The sequence below is a fragment of the Macrobrachium rosenbergii genome, chromosome 25 (genome assembly GCF_040412425.1).
Source record: "Macrobrachium rosenbergii isolate ZJJX-2024 chromosome 25, ASM4041242v1, whole genome shotgun sequence".
Lineage (NCBI taxonomy): Eukaryota > Metazoa > Arthropoda > Malacostraca > Decapoda > Palaemonidae > Macrobrachium > Macrobrachium rosenbergii.
In genome coordinates, this window is record NC_089765.1 from 31,729,410 (window position 1) to 31,745,903 (window position 16,494).

Here is a 16,494-nt window from a genome sequence, read left to right on the forward strand (position 1 = left end):
GTCTCCTGATGGTCTACAAGTACTATCAGCAAGTGCTCAGGTTCACGTAATGCCCACGGTGCATCACTTGCATTCAATTAGTAAATAACCTCATAATACTAACACACCTCATGCTACCATTTTCTCTTTACCATTAGCCTTTACAGCCACTAAGTCCCATGAATTAGTAGTAGCACTGCACACCTCATCAGATACTGAGAGTTCACGTTCCGACCATTCCTGCTCTAAGCACACTTGCCACCATGCATAACGCTTGGATAATGCTTCCATGAAGCAATACTCATCCAGTGCCTAATCTCAGAGACTAGAATAAGCTAATTCCTTCTCCTCCCATGGTCATGCTTCTGACTCATCCCAGATGTTAAGACCTCTACACAAAGGTCTTAACATCCCAGAGTTCAAGCTGTGATGTGCACCTAATTTCTAGCAACCTAGTCCTTTTTAGCAACTCTGAAATGGACCAGATTGCTTCAGCACCTAGCATGGTTCCTCTTCCTCATGATGGAAAAGTACTGTACAGGTTAATAACCCTGTTCAAAACAGCAGGATTTGATTTGATTTAAGAGTTTAATTAGATGACCTAGCACTAGAACCTTTAAGCTATTCAGCACCGTTAAGATGATGGTTTAAACATTTAACAGTGATAAAGTAATGACCAGTACTGTAATCAATTCATTTTTAAAAATGTTTACCTTAAAAAATCTTAAAACTATTTAAAATTTCCAAAATGCTACTTAATATACTATTTAAAAATTCCAAAATGATATCACCATCAGTGTCATTATTTAAGATTTCTTTTATGGAACCTAATATGTGTTGCCTTCCTTCACTTACGTATTTGGGACCGTTCTTCAATATGTGCTCCACAGTAAGGAGGATATCATAAAAATCACACAATGATAATTAATCACCATGCAGTATCAACATGTGGGTTCACTGAGTATGACTTATCGCTAATCTACTCATTCTAGTCTCAAGCCCCCAATATCTCTGGTATTAAGAATATTCACAGTCATTGGAGGAATATAGTCTCCAATATTTTAAGATAATATAAAATTAAATAAAGCATTAAGCTTGGTAAGACTATATTGTGCTTTATACTTTAACAGAGCCTATCCTATTTAAATCTTATTTATAGCACCTATGTCTTGCAGATGTTCCATTATCTTTCTTATCTAAATTTAGCCTGATTCTCCTAACAACATTTTCAACGTTAATGAAAACACATCAATTCTAAACCAATGCTGTGAATGCAATTGACATTACAGTACTGAAAAACGACGAGTATGTAACATATCATAATGCAAAGCAAATGATACTCTGTTGGTCTGTCCTCCATAAGGTAACTATGTTTAACCAATGCAGGCACAAAAGTCTAGCTAGAACCATTTCCTAAAACCTATTTTCTTCCGCTGATGACAGCCATTTTATTATTATTAGTTAATCTCACTGAATTTCTTCCTCTTCACATTTCTCACTTTTGACTGCCAATTCATCTTTAACATTATATCTACTGTAAGGTAATAATGTAAGTGCAGCATTGTCTTATTAGTAACACTTCTTCCATAATGCTGATATGGCTTTTTCATCAGCTACCTCATTTACTGATACACCTACATGACTAGGTAACCTACATGGCAGACTTCACCTCTGTTTGCACTACTGTTACTGAAGTGATATGCTTCCTGCCCAATGTATCACTAATGATAAGGTGGTCTGGGTTATAGCTTTCCAAGATCATTAGTGAACTGAGCAAGTCACATACTGTAAGAGGACTCTTGGCTCAATGTCATTATTTGTTGAAACGCAATCAATACAGCATACAGCTTCACTGACTGTAAGGTGGTCACAATTACAATAACAGATGGCTTAATGTAATTACCTGCTGAATGGCAATTACTATGGCAAGCAGTCATGCAAAAAAATTGCTAACTTTGTTTGAAAGTCGTCTGCTTACATATGAATGTGAAACAACTACAGCTAATCTAAAACCGTCCTCACTTTTTGATCCATAAATATACAGTGGTCATGAATCAAGTTGTACTCTTTTTGGAAATTCGCCTTGATTTCTTTACTATCCCAAAAGTCCCATAACCTGATAGTATCACGCCGGGCATTCTTACGTATATCTATCGCAATAATTTCTTGGTAACACATATATAACATTATTATTGTTATATAATTCAGTAGATGAAACCTATTCATATGGAACAAGCCCACAGAGGCCATTGACCTAAGAATTCAAGCTTCCAAATAGTATGTGTTCATTAGGAAGAAGTAAGAGGAAGTAAAGGGAAATACAGAAAGAAGAGATCCCACTTACGAAAGAAAAAATAAATTCATAAATAAATAGATGAAAGTTTATCAATATGCAAGAACAGTATTAGGGTAGTAATGCAGTGCACTTTCGTTTGAACTTCTGAAGTTCCAACTGCACAACATCCCCTGGGAGGCTGTTCCACAGTCTAACGGTGTGAAGAATAAAGGACCTCTAGAACTGAGAGGTTCGACAGCGAGGAATAGTTACTGCATACTGGTGCTGCTGTTCAGCAAATCTAGTTCCTCTCAGCAGATAAAGGGGATAAGGGATCAATTGTGAGTGTGAAATATCTCTGTTGAAATACAGTACAACTTCTGAAAAGGTGACAAACAAGAGACCATCCATCGATTGTCCAAGTCATAACTGCTACTATTAGGAAACAGAAACCTACCACCACGAACAACTCTATCTAAAAGAGATAAATCTCTGGCAGAAGCAGACATCCACACCAGAGAATAGCATTCCAGTAAAGAAAGTGCAAATGCCCTAAAATGGGTTGCATTAATTTCATCACTGTTATATTATAAATATATGAGGCCTTAAGAACAATACGTAACTTTTGTGCGACATTTGCTGAAACTTCATTAGATGTTTCTCAAAAGTTAGATGTGTGTCAAAAGTTACACCTAGAATAGTTAAAGCTTCAGACTTAATCAGCAAAGTTCCATCCACCCAAAGGGGGGGATGGGGTAGGAAATCTGCTAATCAATAGTGTTTTCGTTTTACTGGAGTTCAACCTCATCCCCACCAACTACACCATTCTCTGATCCAGTCCAAGTCCTGATTGAGGCTGAGGGCAGCTTCATTTCTCGTAAGTGGAGACTTTACTACACCTACAAGTGTTGTGTCATCGGCATACTGAACAATCTTGTCTTCCAGGCCAACAACCATATCACTTATAAACATTAAAAAAACAGCGGACCACGAACTTCTGCCCTGTGGAACTCCAGACACAATAGGTCTTGGTTCACTAAACATTCCATCCAGAGCAACTCGTTGCTGCCTACCTGTAAGGAAATCTTGAAGTAATCCTAAAACATATCCACCCACTCCAAGATTCTGAAGTTTATAAATAAGTGCCCTGTGATTTACTAAACTGAAAGCAGCACTAAAATCTATGTGAATTACTCTGCACTAAAAACCCTTATCAAGGTTCCCTTGCAAATGGCATGTCAAGTCTAAAAGAGCATCACAGGTACCAAACTGCTTTCTGTATGTATCTGCTAACAATCCTTTAGATTCTACTTACAGTACTTATATAGTGGCTTAAAAATAAGTTTTTCAGCAACTTTGGAGAGCACAGGGAGAATGGAGAGTGGCCTGTAGTTTCTGCTGTCTGCAGATATGCCACTCTTAGAACAACCACTTATACTAAGCTTGCACTCATCCACAAAGATACTATGTTAAAATGAAAATCTATAAAATCTAGTAATCTTGGGAGACAACACACTAGAAACTTTTTTTAAAAACAAAGAGAAGAAACCATCAGGATCTTCTCCACCCCAGCTATCAAGATTATCCAGAATTTTCTTAACATCCCTGGAGCAAAATGCAAATTTTGTAAGAACAGGCTCAGGATGACAAGCATCAGGGAGAGGGACATCCTCAGCTGATTGCTCAGCTTCAAAAGATTTATGAAGCAGTTCAGCATTTTCCCTAGGGTCAGTAACCAATCTACCATCTGTTAGCGGCTGTGGATTGGAAGACAGACTTGACCCAAAGACAGATGATGCCAATTTGGTCCACCACAGATGAGGCCGAGTAATTCCTTCAAGTTTCCTCTTCAAGAAATTATTGTGAATTCCCTCGGCTGTATGGTAAGTTCTATTCACAGTAGTTCTTCATTGGAGGGGTAGTAGAGCTTTCAGCTGGCACGCTGTTGGCCCAGTGTTCTACTCTCCGAGTGGCCAATGAAGAATTAGAGGAATTTATTTCTGGTGATAGAAATTCATTTCTCGTCATAATGTGGTTCGGATTCCACAATAAGCTGTAGGTCCCTTTGCTAGGTAACCAGTTGGTTCTTAGCCACGTAAAAATAAAATCTAATCCTTCGGGCCAGCCCTAGGAGAGCTGTTAATCAGCTCAGTGGTCTGGTTAAACTAAGATATACTTAACTTTCTATTCACAGTACACAACAAAAATGGTGTAATTTTCATTTGAACGATTTTGTCTCCATACATTGATTTTGGTCTGTATTTGCCAACAAAAATATGAAAGCTTAAATCATTTTCTAAGTTCAGTGTTATTGTTTTGAAAATGTTCCTTCAATTAGTTCCTGGACCCTGGCTAAATACAGATGATAGGTATTTTATGTGAATACACTATAGAGTATAGAGCTTATGGGAGCTTTTTTGTTTAATGTTTTGTAATAGGCTAATAACCTATTGACTTCCACCAGTTAAAAATTTATGTATTCTTATGCTGAAGTTCAAGATTGTCTTCTGACTCCTCACAATTTTCACACACAGCTTCTTAAATTTAACAATTGCTGTCTTTTGTGTAAAAAGTATTGATGGAGATTTTAAGTCATATATATTATATGGATAGTGAGGTAAACCCTTCCACTGATTACAGCTAGGATTCAATGTGCCAAGTTAGTAAGAGATAATGTCCTGTGATTTTTTTGTTTTTGTTTTTTGGCAGTCTAGGTTAGGCTGGGATTGGCGTGCCATGGCTTACAGGCCAGGTAAGACCAGATGCCATAGGTTAGATTAGAATGCATCCCACTATAATCAGTCAGGTTGGGGGCGAGGGCAGATAGGATTGGAGAAAAGTACTTCTGGGCAGGTTAGTGTTCTTGGTTAGAATAAGTTAGGTTAGTTTGGCCCACAGCTGATAAGGACCTGTCGACTTAGGTTAGATTAAGGGGGCTTAAATAGGATGCATCTCTGTAATTGTCATTTGCTACATTTTCATACAATATAAGCTGAATGTTTTGCAGATCACTGCTACTGATATACACAAACTATGCAATTTTGACTGATTATGATGTGACTAACACATTTTCTACCTGTCTGACTGGCGCATTACACTCAATTTTGGATTTAGGCTACCCCACCCTAACACCACAGTTTCCCACCACCCCTTAGCTACTGGATATTGAGGGAAGGCTCAAACAGAAAAATGAGTAGTTTGCAAAAACAATAGGGCTGAAATCCACAAAACACAAGGTAACCTGTCTAAAAAATAATATATAATTCATATAGCCTATTTGACTAGAGTTAAAGTACTGTGTTACCCAAATACAGGGGTCTTAGCATAAGGACCCAGTCAGTGCAATAATTGTCCGTAATGCAAATATCGCCCTTCACTAGCACCGTACATTAGGTAATAAAGTAGCCTTACAATGGACACAAAATCATTTCTCAATAACGTAAATGTGGGGGAGTCAAGTTGGGGAGGAGAAAACCACCCCAGCCAGGCATGACCTTGTGCCCTTGGTTAGGCAGCAGCTGAGGTCCAAGAGGACAAAGCCTATAAGTGAGGTATGATCCTATGCTGTCAATTACATTAGATCAGGATGTAAGGTAGGCTAATTCTACATAACTAAAAAAAAAAAAATATTTAGGCTGAAGAACTTATTCTGGTTAACAGTACTCAAATGAATGTAAATAATACAACATACATGAGACAATCTCCTTAAAACTATCAACTACCTAAAATATCAATGACAAACCTCACCTCTCATTGAAGGGCCATGTTTTTTCCTTGTCAGATGTTGACACCTCGCGGCCTATTGAATCATATAACAAGCTACTCCTTTCTATACTCTTGAATGTAGTTATAGAATGTCAATAGGACCATGACGAATCAGGTTTTGCTTTTAGTTCCATCCGTTCACCAATATTGCCTCACCAGACATTGTCACTATGGGTAAAAAACAGACGAGTATATTTTTTAGATCAAAAGATTAGTACTAATTTGCTAGTTAATTTTGTATTACCTAGTGCCTAGCCTATGGCAAATGTTAGACCTTTAAGAATACTGTATTTGGTAACCCTCATAACCCTATTCAGCGAGCTTGTGAAGACTGTTTTGTGTGCAAGGCAAAAACTTATTTAAAAAACTAAATCTACACCATCTCGTGTTATTTGGGGAAATAAAATGACCCACTTCTAACCAGTCTGGCTGTAGACAGGCTCTGAATACCAAAGCCTAATTTTAAGGTGACTTTATATGTGAAATAAGCTACACCTTATTGAGAGTTTTTGATGCAATTTTGACTACTTCACATGGAAACAATATCATATCTAGATTAAGATGTGTTTAGGTTCTGAAAAACATTAATACCTAAGAAGTCATAAATTTTAAATGTGTAGCCTAATTCGGTTTTTCTTAAACTTTTTACTATGATGCTGATGGAATTGACTTTCATTTAAATGGGGAAGGACTGGTTTTCCTATTACAACACCACCCTTCCATTAAGTCCACCATTACAGGGGAACCACAATGGGAAACTATAGACTAATCGTATGATCATGGTAGATTAAATGAGGAACAATGAGAAATGGAACATAAAATTTAGGCCAAATGCCAAGTGCTGGGGCCTATGAGGTCCCCCAGAGCTGAAACAGAAATTGACAGTATAAAGGCTTGAAAGGTGTAACAGGAGGAAAACCTTGCAGTTGCACTAAGAAACAATTGTTAGGATAGTGTGGAAAGTAAGATGGAAGAAAGAAAATATGAACAAAGGTACAGTAAAAGGAATAAATGGGGCTGCAGCTAAGGGATGCTAAAAAGAACCTCAAGTAATGCCTACAGTGCACAGTGTGAGGTGCACTGACAGCACTACCCCCTACGGGGGAGGAACAATGTGGACAACAAATAACCAAGGTATATAAGCAAACTCGTGTTTTTTATAATTAATGGTACCCTAGGCCAGGTTAGGGGGATCTAAGGGGTAAAGTTCCCTGACCAACATGGACCAGCACTCTCACGTAAGTTAGGTTACATCCGCACAGTTTGCTCTTTAATTTACAGAATTCTTGGTCTGGCCAAGTATGAGTTCAGGATGGGTGAAGCTCCCCGACCCCAACCCAGTAAGGATCTAATGCCCTGAATGTTCGGTTAGGATGTATCACAGTAAATTGCAGAAAATTTCCTTGCTGGGGCATATTTTAATTTTTGGTTGATTGTTAGCCCGCTGTTTATATACATCTTTTCTGATGATTACTTTATATCATGGGTAGTTCTAAACATTTCCCACCTTTCTTACATGTGCATGGCATTTGAGTCCCCCTCCCATCCTCACTAAAAAAAAACCCGGTTTCCAACAGGAATGCCCCATAGGCATAGGCTACATGTCAAGTTAGGCCTAAAGTCTTGGGAGTTCAGGTATTACAAGGAATACCAATGATTGTCACCAATAGTAGGCCTACATTATAGCATTTGGCCATGAAAATTACATTTACATATGTTTTAATGTGTGATTTTAATACTATGAAGTTCATTTGTTAGCAAAAGACAATCAGCCACACCTAACCTAACCTATTCAACGGTACCAGGTCCAAGCTTGCTGCACAATATTAAGTTTTAAAACATTCCATAAATTTATACTTGAATCTGAACGAGCACTATCAGTGGGATTAATGTCCCTGGGCCTGTCCTTGTACTTCACTCGTTTTGTGTTTTCCTTCACCCAAAAACATTGTTTCGATTCGCCACATGGTGGGATGTAAAGTGGGGTCAGAGCTATAAAAGTACTTAGGCCTATTTGCTACTGATTTAGTATAAGAATTTCAAAGCATACATTAAAACATTAAAAAAATTATATTTTCAAGTTCATTATGCAATAATGATTTAATGATTTGTACCTATAATAATTAACCACGAAAAAAACAGGATAAGTAAGTCTGGTACATGTAAAAGATTCATGAGTTTGGTCATTTATCCCATATTGACACGAGTCACAAAAGTCAATTCCAACAACCATAAGATATCCAACATAGTTTTAAAAAAATATGCCAGTCTATTTATACTTTTCATTCATCATCATTTATTAACAAAAGAAACCTACTTGCATATTTTAGTAGCCAGCCTATTTATACTTTTCATTCATCACCATTTATTAACAAAATAAACGGACTTGTATATTTTAGTAGCTTAGAAACGTTTTTCGCACGAACACAGTCACAAGTTCACTAATTAGATGACGTCGCGATACTTTAGAGAAAAGTTGATAGATAGGTATCATACTGTTACAGCCATTTCATGTTACGTCATCATACATCAATCTGGCCCAGGAACTTGTCATAACCGTAAGAATGAGGACACGACTGCTTCGCTCAGCGATGACGCTATATATTGCGCTTTTGGAGCAGTGGCTGTGGCATATGTTGCAGTTAAAACTGGAAAACCCTAGCAAAAAGCAAAACATGGATTCAGCTATCGTTGAAGAAGAGAAATTAATTATCTCGCGATTGTCCACTTTATGAACGGAAACTTGGACCTGGTGACTGTTCCAGTTTCCTGAGACTAGACGAGCAGACCTACATGGAGCTATTAGCCTATACATGGTCTCCTCTCTTATAAAAAAAACACACACCCTCATGTATGAGACAACCAATATCACTGCACAAGAGTTTGTTGGTCACCCTTCTCTTCCTCGCCATATATATAATCCCAGAGACATGTAAAGCATTTATTGCATGATCATGTGCATTTCTCTATAATTATGTAAGTACAACGCATGTTTGTAGGCTAGAAGAAACAGATCGCGATACGATGTGTGCCCGAGTTAACAAGTCTTCTATTTAGTAATTCCTAACGAAGTAATCTACAGAAAACAGAGAAATGAGTTCATGCGCTAAAATTGAGCCTCAAATTCGATTGGAGCGATTCCCTTCGAGGCGAGGGTAACATGAACTGAACCACGCACTGTTCTTTGCATTCTTTAGACAAAAGCAGCTAGTTCGTGATAAATTAAAAAACGAGAGTAATATAATCATTCATTATCAATGGGGTGGGGTGATGGCCCGAGTGGCCCTACCCTTTCTGTTCGCCATGTCATTATTCATAATGAAACCAATTTGTCTTCGCAGAAAAGATTTCAATGCAGTCGCAGTTGTTTAATGCTTGAGAGCAAGTTTTCTCAATTATATATTTTTTTCAAGTATTAAATATCCTTTCTTTAAAAATGCTTAACATGTTATTTTAGATTACTATAGTAGATCGGGAAAGTTAATGCTGATGACCCATGGACACTTTCAACTTGATAAGACATCTGCCATCTCATTAGCAAGTTAAAATTACCATTTAGGGCTTTATTGGACTTCTCGAAGTGTTCCGCATCAATAGTCCATTTACCTAGCGATTGCTTACGTCGCTCCGGCCTCGCCAGGGATTCGAATAATGGGGGTGTGTATCTACACACACACCTATATATATATATATATATATATATATATATATATATATATATATATATATATATATATATATATATATATATATATATATATATATATATATATATATATATATATATATATATATATATATATATATATATATATAGTAGGTCTAAGCAGTAGTTCCGCGGTGGCGATTTCCTTCTAACTTGACTTTTTCTACAGTTTTTTGGTTGCTAATTATGGATTTACCTTCAATTTTTGTCGCACGAATATAATTAACCTGTAATTAATCCCTGAAGTCCATCCAACAGGGGTTTCCATGCGCGATCTTCGCAAGACGAGCGCGGGCACGTCTGTTTGGAACGGTTCATATCCGTCCGGCAAGTGCAATAACTTGTTAACGTATGGGTAACCCCCCCGGGCCAGTACTAAACACGGCGAAGGGACATTCCATTTGGCCAACAACAAACAAATGCACCGCATGTATCAGAAGCTCTAAAAGTGTAGAAAAAACCAGTTTCCAAGGTAAAAACAGGTGCGGAGCTAATACTTAGAATATACCATTATATATATATATATATATATATATATATATATATATATATATATATATATATATATATATATATATATATATATATTTAATTTAATTTCAGTTATTTAGTTTTTTAAAAGGAGGTGGCTACAGAGGAAAGCAACTCAGCAGTCACTGCTACATCCATACTCAACTACAGAATCGCAGATGAACTATCTATCAAGAACATTTCGCATTGTTGACATTACAAGCCTACAAAGAAGCTCGTCAGGATCACATCAAACACACTCACAACATATTACATGAACTGTGCTATTTACACCTACTTGGCACACACTCTCGTAGTTACTTGATTTTGAAGCCCTTCCCTTACATTACCTCCTTCATGCCATCTCTGCAGCACTTTCTATGCTTTCCTCTCCACTTCCCTCCTGGCACTTCCAAACTGAACAATTCTTTCAACCACTTATCATCTATCATATTGCTCACAAGACTTAAGTATCTCACAGCACTCAGGGCCATTTTTGACCTACGCTCGCATTTTACTGTTTTTTCTGTGTTTTTCCACATTTCTCATCCTTTCAATTCTTACAGTTTATGTGCTGTGCAAAGGCTAATCTCAACAGCTTCAACAATTTTTTTCTTTCATCCACTAGTGATATGCCCACTTCATCCGGATATTTGCCAGTTAGTAAAAAGTTGGCGTCAAGATGCTAAAATATGCCTTTCAAGTAGCCACATGTAATATGCCATGAGCTTCTTTACAAGCAAGAACCCCTACATATAGGATACATATGCAAGCAACTGGTTTGGCTTTTGTGACACAGCCATATAAAAGATTTTTCTAAACTTGTTCTTGAACTGACCTTATTTTTCCTTTCCCCCCGGACATCAACACATTCATAGATTACTGTACTAATTAGACAGCAGTTATTCTAGCTTTTTTTTTACAACTAGTAATTTGTAAGCGTCTTTGAGATTTTTTCATTTTCATGTTGGGAAAACTTTTTTTTTTTTATTAGGCGCACTTCTCTTCCTAAACGTTAATCAAATTTTTTGATGACGTAATATGAGATGGCTATCATATGTGATCACAACGTTCAGTCCGAACATGAGATGGCTATCATATGTGATCCCATCGTTAAGTCCGCATTCACTATGGAGTTTGAGGTGTGTGTGTGTGTGTCCCACAAAAACATGTTTCAAAGGCTAGGATTATAGCTTGACGATACCATAAAAAAAGGGGGTAAGGTTTGATTAATAAGTAGGCCTAATGGTGAATTTAAAAAATAAACAGGCCTCCCTAGTTTTGCAAATTGCTTTCGCTCCCTTGGATATGGTGTTGTCTTCAGGTATGTGATTGCCTTCACTGCCTTGGATATGGTGTTGTCTTCAGGTATGTGATTGCCTTCAACCCTTGGATATGGTGTTGTCTTCAGGTATGTGATTGCCTTCAACCCTTGGATATGGTGGTGTCTTCAGGTATGTGATTGCCTTCAACCCTTGGATATGGTGGTGTCTTCAGGTATGTGATTGCCTTCAACCCTTGGATATGGTGGTGTCTTCAGGTATGTGATTGCCTTCAACCCTTGGATATGGTGGTGTCTTCAGGTATGTGATTGCCTTCAACCCTTGGATATGGTGGTGTCTTCAGGTATGTGATTGCCTTCAACCCTTGGATATGGTGGTGTCTTCAGGTATGTGATTGCCTTCAACCCTTGGATATGGTGGTGTCTTCAGGTATGTGATTGCTTTCAACCCTTGGATATGGTGGTGTCTTCAGGTATGTGATTGCCTTCAACCCTTGGATATGGTGGTGTCTTCAGGTATGTGATTGCCTTCAACCCTTGGATATGGTGTTGTCTTCAGGTATGTGATTGCCTTCAACCCTTGGATATGGTGGTGTCTTCAGGTATGTGATTGCCTTCAACCCTTGGATATGGTGGTGTCTTCAGGTATGTGATTGCCTTCAACCCTTGGATATGGTGGTGTCTTCAGGCATGTGATTGCCTTCAAGCCTTGGATATGGTGGTGTCTTCACGTTTGTAGTTGGGGTAGGCTGAATATTTGACAAGTGGATTTGTCCCCAGACATAATCATACCCTTATCAGACGGGATTATCTTGAGATGTAGGCCTATGCATAATTTTTGTTATTGATAAAACTACAGGGTAGGCTAACTCCCCATGGACTGTTACCTTAGAAATTGATTTTTCCTCTACTTTTAGTGTTGCTATTGAAGGAAGTGGTGTTGTTTATTGTCGGTCAATTATTATTAACCTCATATCTACCCAACATGGTTGGGGACCCTTTAGGAATGCAGGGTTTTGGGTGGGGGAAATGGTTGGGAGAAAGACCGGACTGCCATGTTGTTGTTATGGAATGGTTCCGCGTATGCGCAAGTCATTAGGGGGCCATATGTTCAAGAAGGGATTGGTTAAGGAAACTGATTATAAAAGGAACTATACTAACCTAACATACCCTAACCTAACCTAGCAGGCCATGTTACTTAGTCAGGGCTCCACCCCCTGTACCCCCTACTGAAGGAAACTCCACTTTTTACCAAAAGCTCCCCTATAACACTGCGCATGCATGATAGCATTCCAGGGTGCCCAGCATACAAAAACATTTCTGTTCTGATGTTAATTACAGGTTAACTTACTGTCAACTGACAAAAAATAAAAGGTAAATTCTTAATAAGCAACCAAAATACTATAGGAAAAGTCAGTTCCCAAGTTAATACCCAATGCAGAGCAACCCCATGGTTCTACCTTATTATTACTTGTGCTAATCATTGGTATTTTCTTTGTTACTCTTACTCCCAGGGCTGTCTCTTGACATGTAGCCTAGCTTAGGCTTGGAAACTGGGGTTTTAAGTGGGGAGAACATTAAGGAGTGTTGTATATTAGTCAGAAATATAGGAAATGAATAAATCACAACATATTCAAGTGAAAAAATACTTTGTGTGCATTAACAGTAGGTTAGCAGTATACCAAAAATACTAGGAGTATAACAAAGTGAGTTACTGCGATGTAGCCTAATCAGACATTCCTTAGTTTAACCTATGGAGGGTATCAGGTCTTTACTTGGGAAAGGGGGCTTCACTCTCCCTGAACTTACACTTAGGTGTACCATTTTACTTTAATACCACAACCTGATATTGGAGTCTCCTTAATATGCCTTATACAAAAATCTAGACAGGCATGAAAAGGTCCGCTCCTTCTTTTCCTTTGGGCACTCCAGTCAAGACTGGTTCCTCATTTCAGGACTTGTCTTTGGCTGCAGAGACCTTTTGCAGGTCCACATCAGGTTTTGGTAAGAGTAAAGCTGCTAGGATTACTGTGTTAGGAAGAAATGAAGTTTTCTGCCCTCAGATTCTGGTAGAAGGCCGACTACAGGTCTTCTGGCATGTTTAGAAAGACTTAGGAGCAGAACATTGGGTGGTGGAGGTATTGAAGGAAGCCTACACAATTCTTTTCTGCTGTATCCTATAGCTTTTCCATCTTATCTTCATCAGCAGAAGAGGTATCTGGTAATTCAAAAAGAGGTGGTATCATTGTTAGAAAAGAATGTAATAAAGTAAGTGCCAAAGGTGCCTGGAGGTTGGCGCCCAGCGCTAGACTCAACAAACTGATTCACCTATCCCCTTTTTCCATGTTATCATCCAGCACAGTGCTGGTGGAGAGTCAGAAGAACAACTGTCTGATATCGTTTGGCATGTGGTTTGCATATTTTCACATTCCAATAATTCCTGTTCCGAAAGTTCTTTCATTTTGTATTTGCAGGGAAGGTATTTCAGTTCAGGGCCCTTGATTTTGGCCTATGTTCAGTGCCTTGGGTATTCACAAGGATTTTGGCACCAGTAGGGGATGGTGCTACCTTTTAGGAGCAAAAATTCTTCTCTGCTTAGACAACAGTTTAATGTTGGCCAAGCCTGTTGATGAAATTTTGAGGGCCTAGGATCTGTTACTTTGTGTGGCTCAGTCACTGGGCATCATGTTCAGCTTTCATAAGTCTGCCCTGATTCCCATTCAGTCCAATTCTATATGTGGGGATGAGGATAGACTCACAATTTTCAGGCTTTCCCATTGGAGAAACAAGTACAAGACTTCTTATTGCTTTGGGCCTTATGGGAGCTTTCTGCAAGAAAGTGGGTTTGTCTGTTGGGACACATGGCATCATTAGCCAGATTAGTGAGGCTCAGGATACAGCCAATTCAGTTTTATTTGAAAGAAAATTGGAACCGGAAGTCTCTGCCAGACTCTTATTTAGTCTCAGTCCCATTAAGTCTATGATAAATGTTAGTATAGTGGAAGGCTCATTGAAGACTTCTGACGGGTTCAATCCTAGGAATAGTGAACCCAGACCTCACCTTGTGTTCAAAACGCTTCAATAACAGGTTGGGGAGTGCATCTAGGCAGCCTAGAGAAGTCTGGGAGATGGTTACCACAAGAGAAGGAGCTGCACATAAACAACCTGGAACTGAAGTTGTATGGAAGAGTTTGTTTCAATGTGAACACGTGGCCAGAGACAAGATTATAGCAGTGTTTTCAAGACAATACGACCTCTTTGGCATACGTCAGGAATAGGGCAGCATGAGGTTGGGGACTGTTTCATATAGAAAAGAAGTTGCTTCTACAGGCTGAAGCCAGGAACATCGTTTTGGTTCCACAGTTCATTCCAGAGAAGGACTATGCTCTGGTGGATCAATTGAGCAGGAAAGGATACGTCCTGCCCACAGAGTGGTTGCTACATCTGCAAGTCTGCCAGTTGCTATAGAGTCTGTTGAGAGTGCAAAATGTAGACTTATTTGCAGCATTGATGAACAAGAAACTACCAGTGGATTGTTTGCCATGCCAGGACCCTCATGCTTGAGCAGTGGATGCATTTCTTCAGGATTGGTCCAACATAATGCCTATGTTTTTCCTTATTTCACAGTAATAAGGAAAATGCTGACCAAGTTTCAGGAAGCAAAGAATTGCAGAATATTGTAACTCAAAGCACCATGGTGGCCTCAGAGAGAATGGTTTCCAAATCTTCTAGCCCTTTTGGTAGATCTCCCTCGGATTCTTCTGTTAAGGAAGGATCTACTCAGACAATCGAATTCCACATGGTTCCACTGAAGCCTCAGCCTGTTACACTTAACCACTTGGAGACTGTTGACCATGTCCTCTGAGCGAGTGGGTTTGCTAAGGTATCTCGGAAATCTATCCTTAAATCAAGATGAGAGACAACCTTGGGCTTGTATCAGAGGTAGTGGGTTGTGTACTGCTCTTGGTGTCGTTTCCTGCACGTGTACCTCTATAGACAACATCATTAAGTTCTTTCACTTTTTCAGGTACAGTAAGAATCTTTTGGTTGTTGCTACTGGAGGGTATAGATCCATGCTTTCCTAAGTTTTGTGTCATGTGCAATTGGATATCTGTAATAATCCAGACCTTAATGAGGCATTTAGATCATTTGCTGGTCCACTAGTATAGTGGTTAATGTCGTGGCATGCCACGCAGATGTTGCTTGTTCGCGTCTCCCCAGGTTGATGAAAAATCACCGGCTCCGTATCATGATCAATTACTGCTGCAGTGTGGGATATGCAGTGGGAGATTGAAATGAACATTCTTTGGAAGCTTGAATTTCAGGCCAATGACCCCTGTGTGCTTGTTCCATGTGAACAGGTTTCATCACTGAAATATTAATAATGATGATAATTGAGATTGAAGTTCCCATAGTTCAGTATGTACCAATCTCTTGTCATGTAACCTAGACAGTTTAAACATTTTTATCTGCAGATCCTTTTGAGCCCTTGGAATCAGCTTCTTTGAAGTTTCTGGCTAAGAAGACACTTTTTGATAGCTCTAGCAACAGCGAAAAGAGCGAGTTGCAAGCATTCTCCAATAAGGTAGGTTTTTGTAAAGGAGATGCTATTTTGTCATTTGTGCTTTTATTCAGGGCTAAGAATAATGCTTAAGCAAAGCTATTACCGAGAATGGTAAGGATTCCTAATTTAACCTTGCTAGTGGGGAATGGTGAGGCTTTACTCTGTCCTGTTAGTGCAGTTAAAATATATTTAGATAGGTTAAAGCCTGTAAGAGGCAAAGTTAACCATTTATTTTGTGGTGTTAGAAAGTTTAACTCTCCCCTGTGTAAGAATGCCATGCCTTTTTTTTTTTTTTTTTTAAGCTTTTTATAAGACTAGCACATGAAAAACTGGATCCAGTTCTCTTACCTTTATTGAAGGTATATTTTTATATATAAGTAACTTACCAATACCAAGTAATGACATAGCTATAG

General features: G+C 38.6%; 1 long non-coding RNA gene across 2 annotated transcripts in view; it reads left to right on the top strand.

The window, feature by feature from the left end:
• The first annotated feature begins 10,450 nt into the window (after positions 1-10,450).
• LOC136852539 (uncharacterized) overlaps positions 10,451-16,494 on the top strand; it is a 74,385-nt gene continuing 68,341 nt past the window's right edge. Inside the window, exons 1-2 of one of the 2 annotated variants that reach the window (XR_010857178.1) lie at positions 10,451-11,453; positions 15,993-16,102. This is a non-coding gene — a long non-coding RNA (uncharacterized lncRNA). The remainder of the gene's footprint in view (positions 11,454-15,992; positions 16,103-16,494) is intronic. The other variant, XR_010857179.1, reaches the window with a different exon arrangement.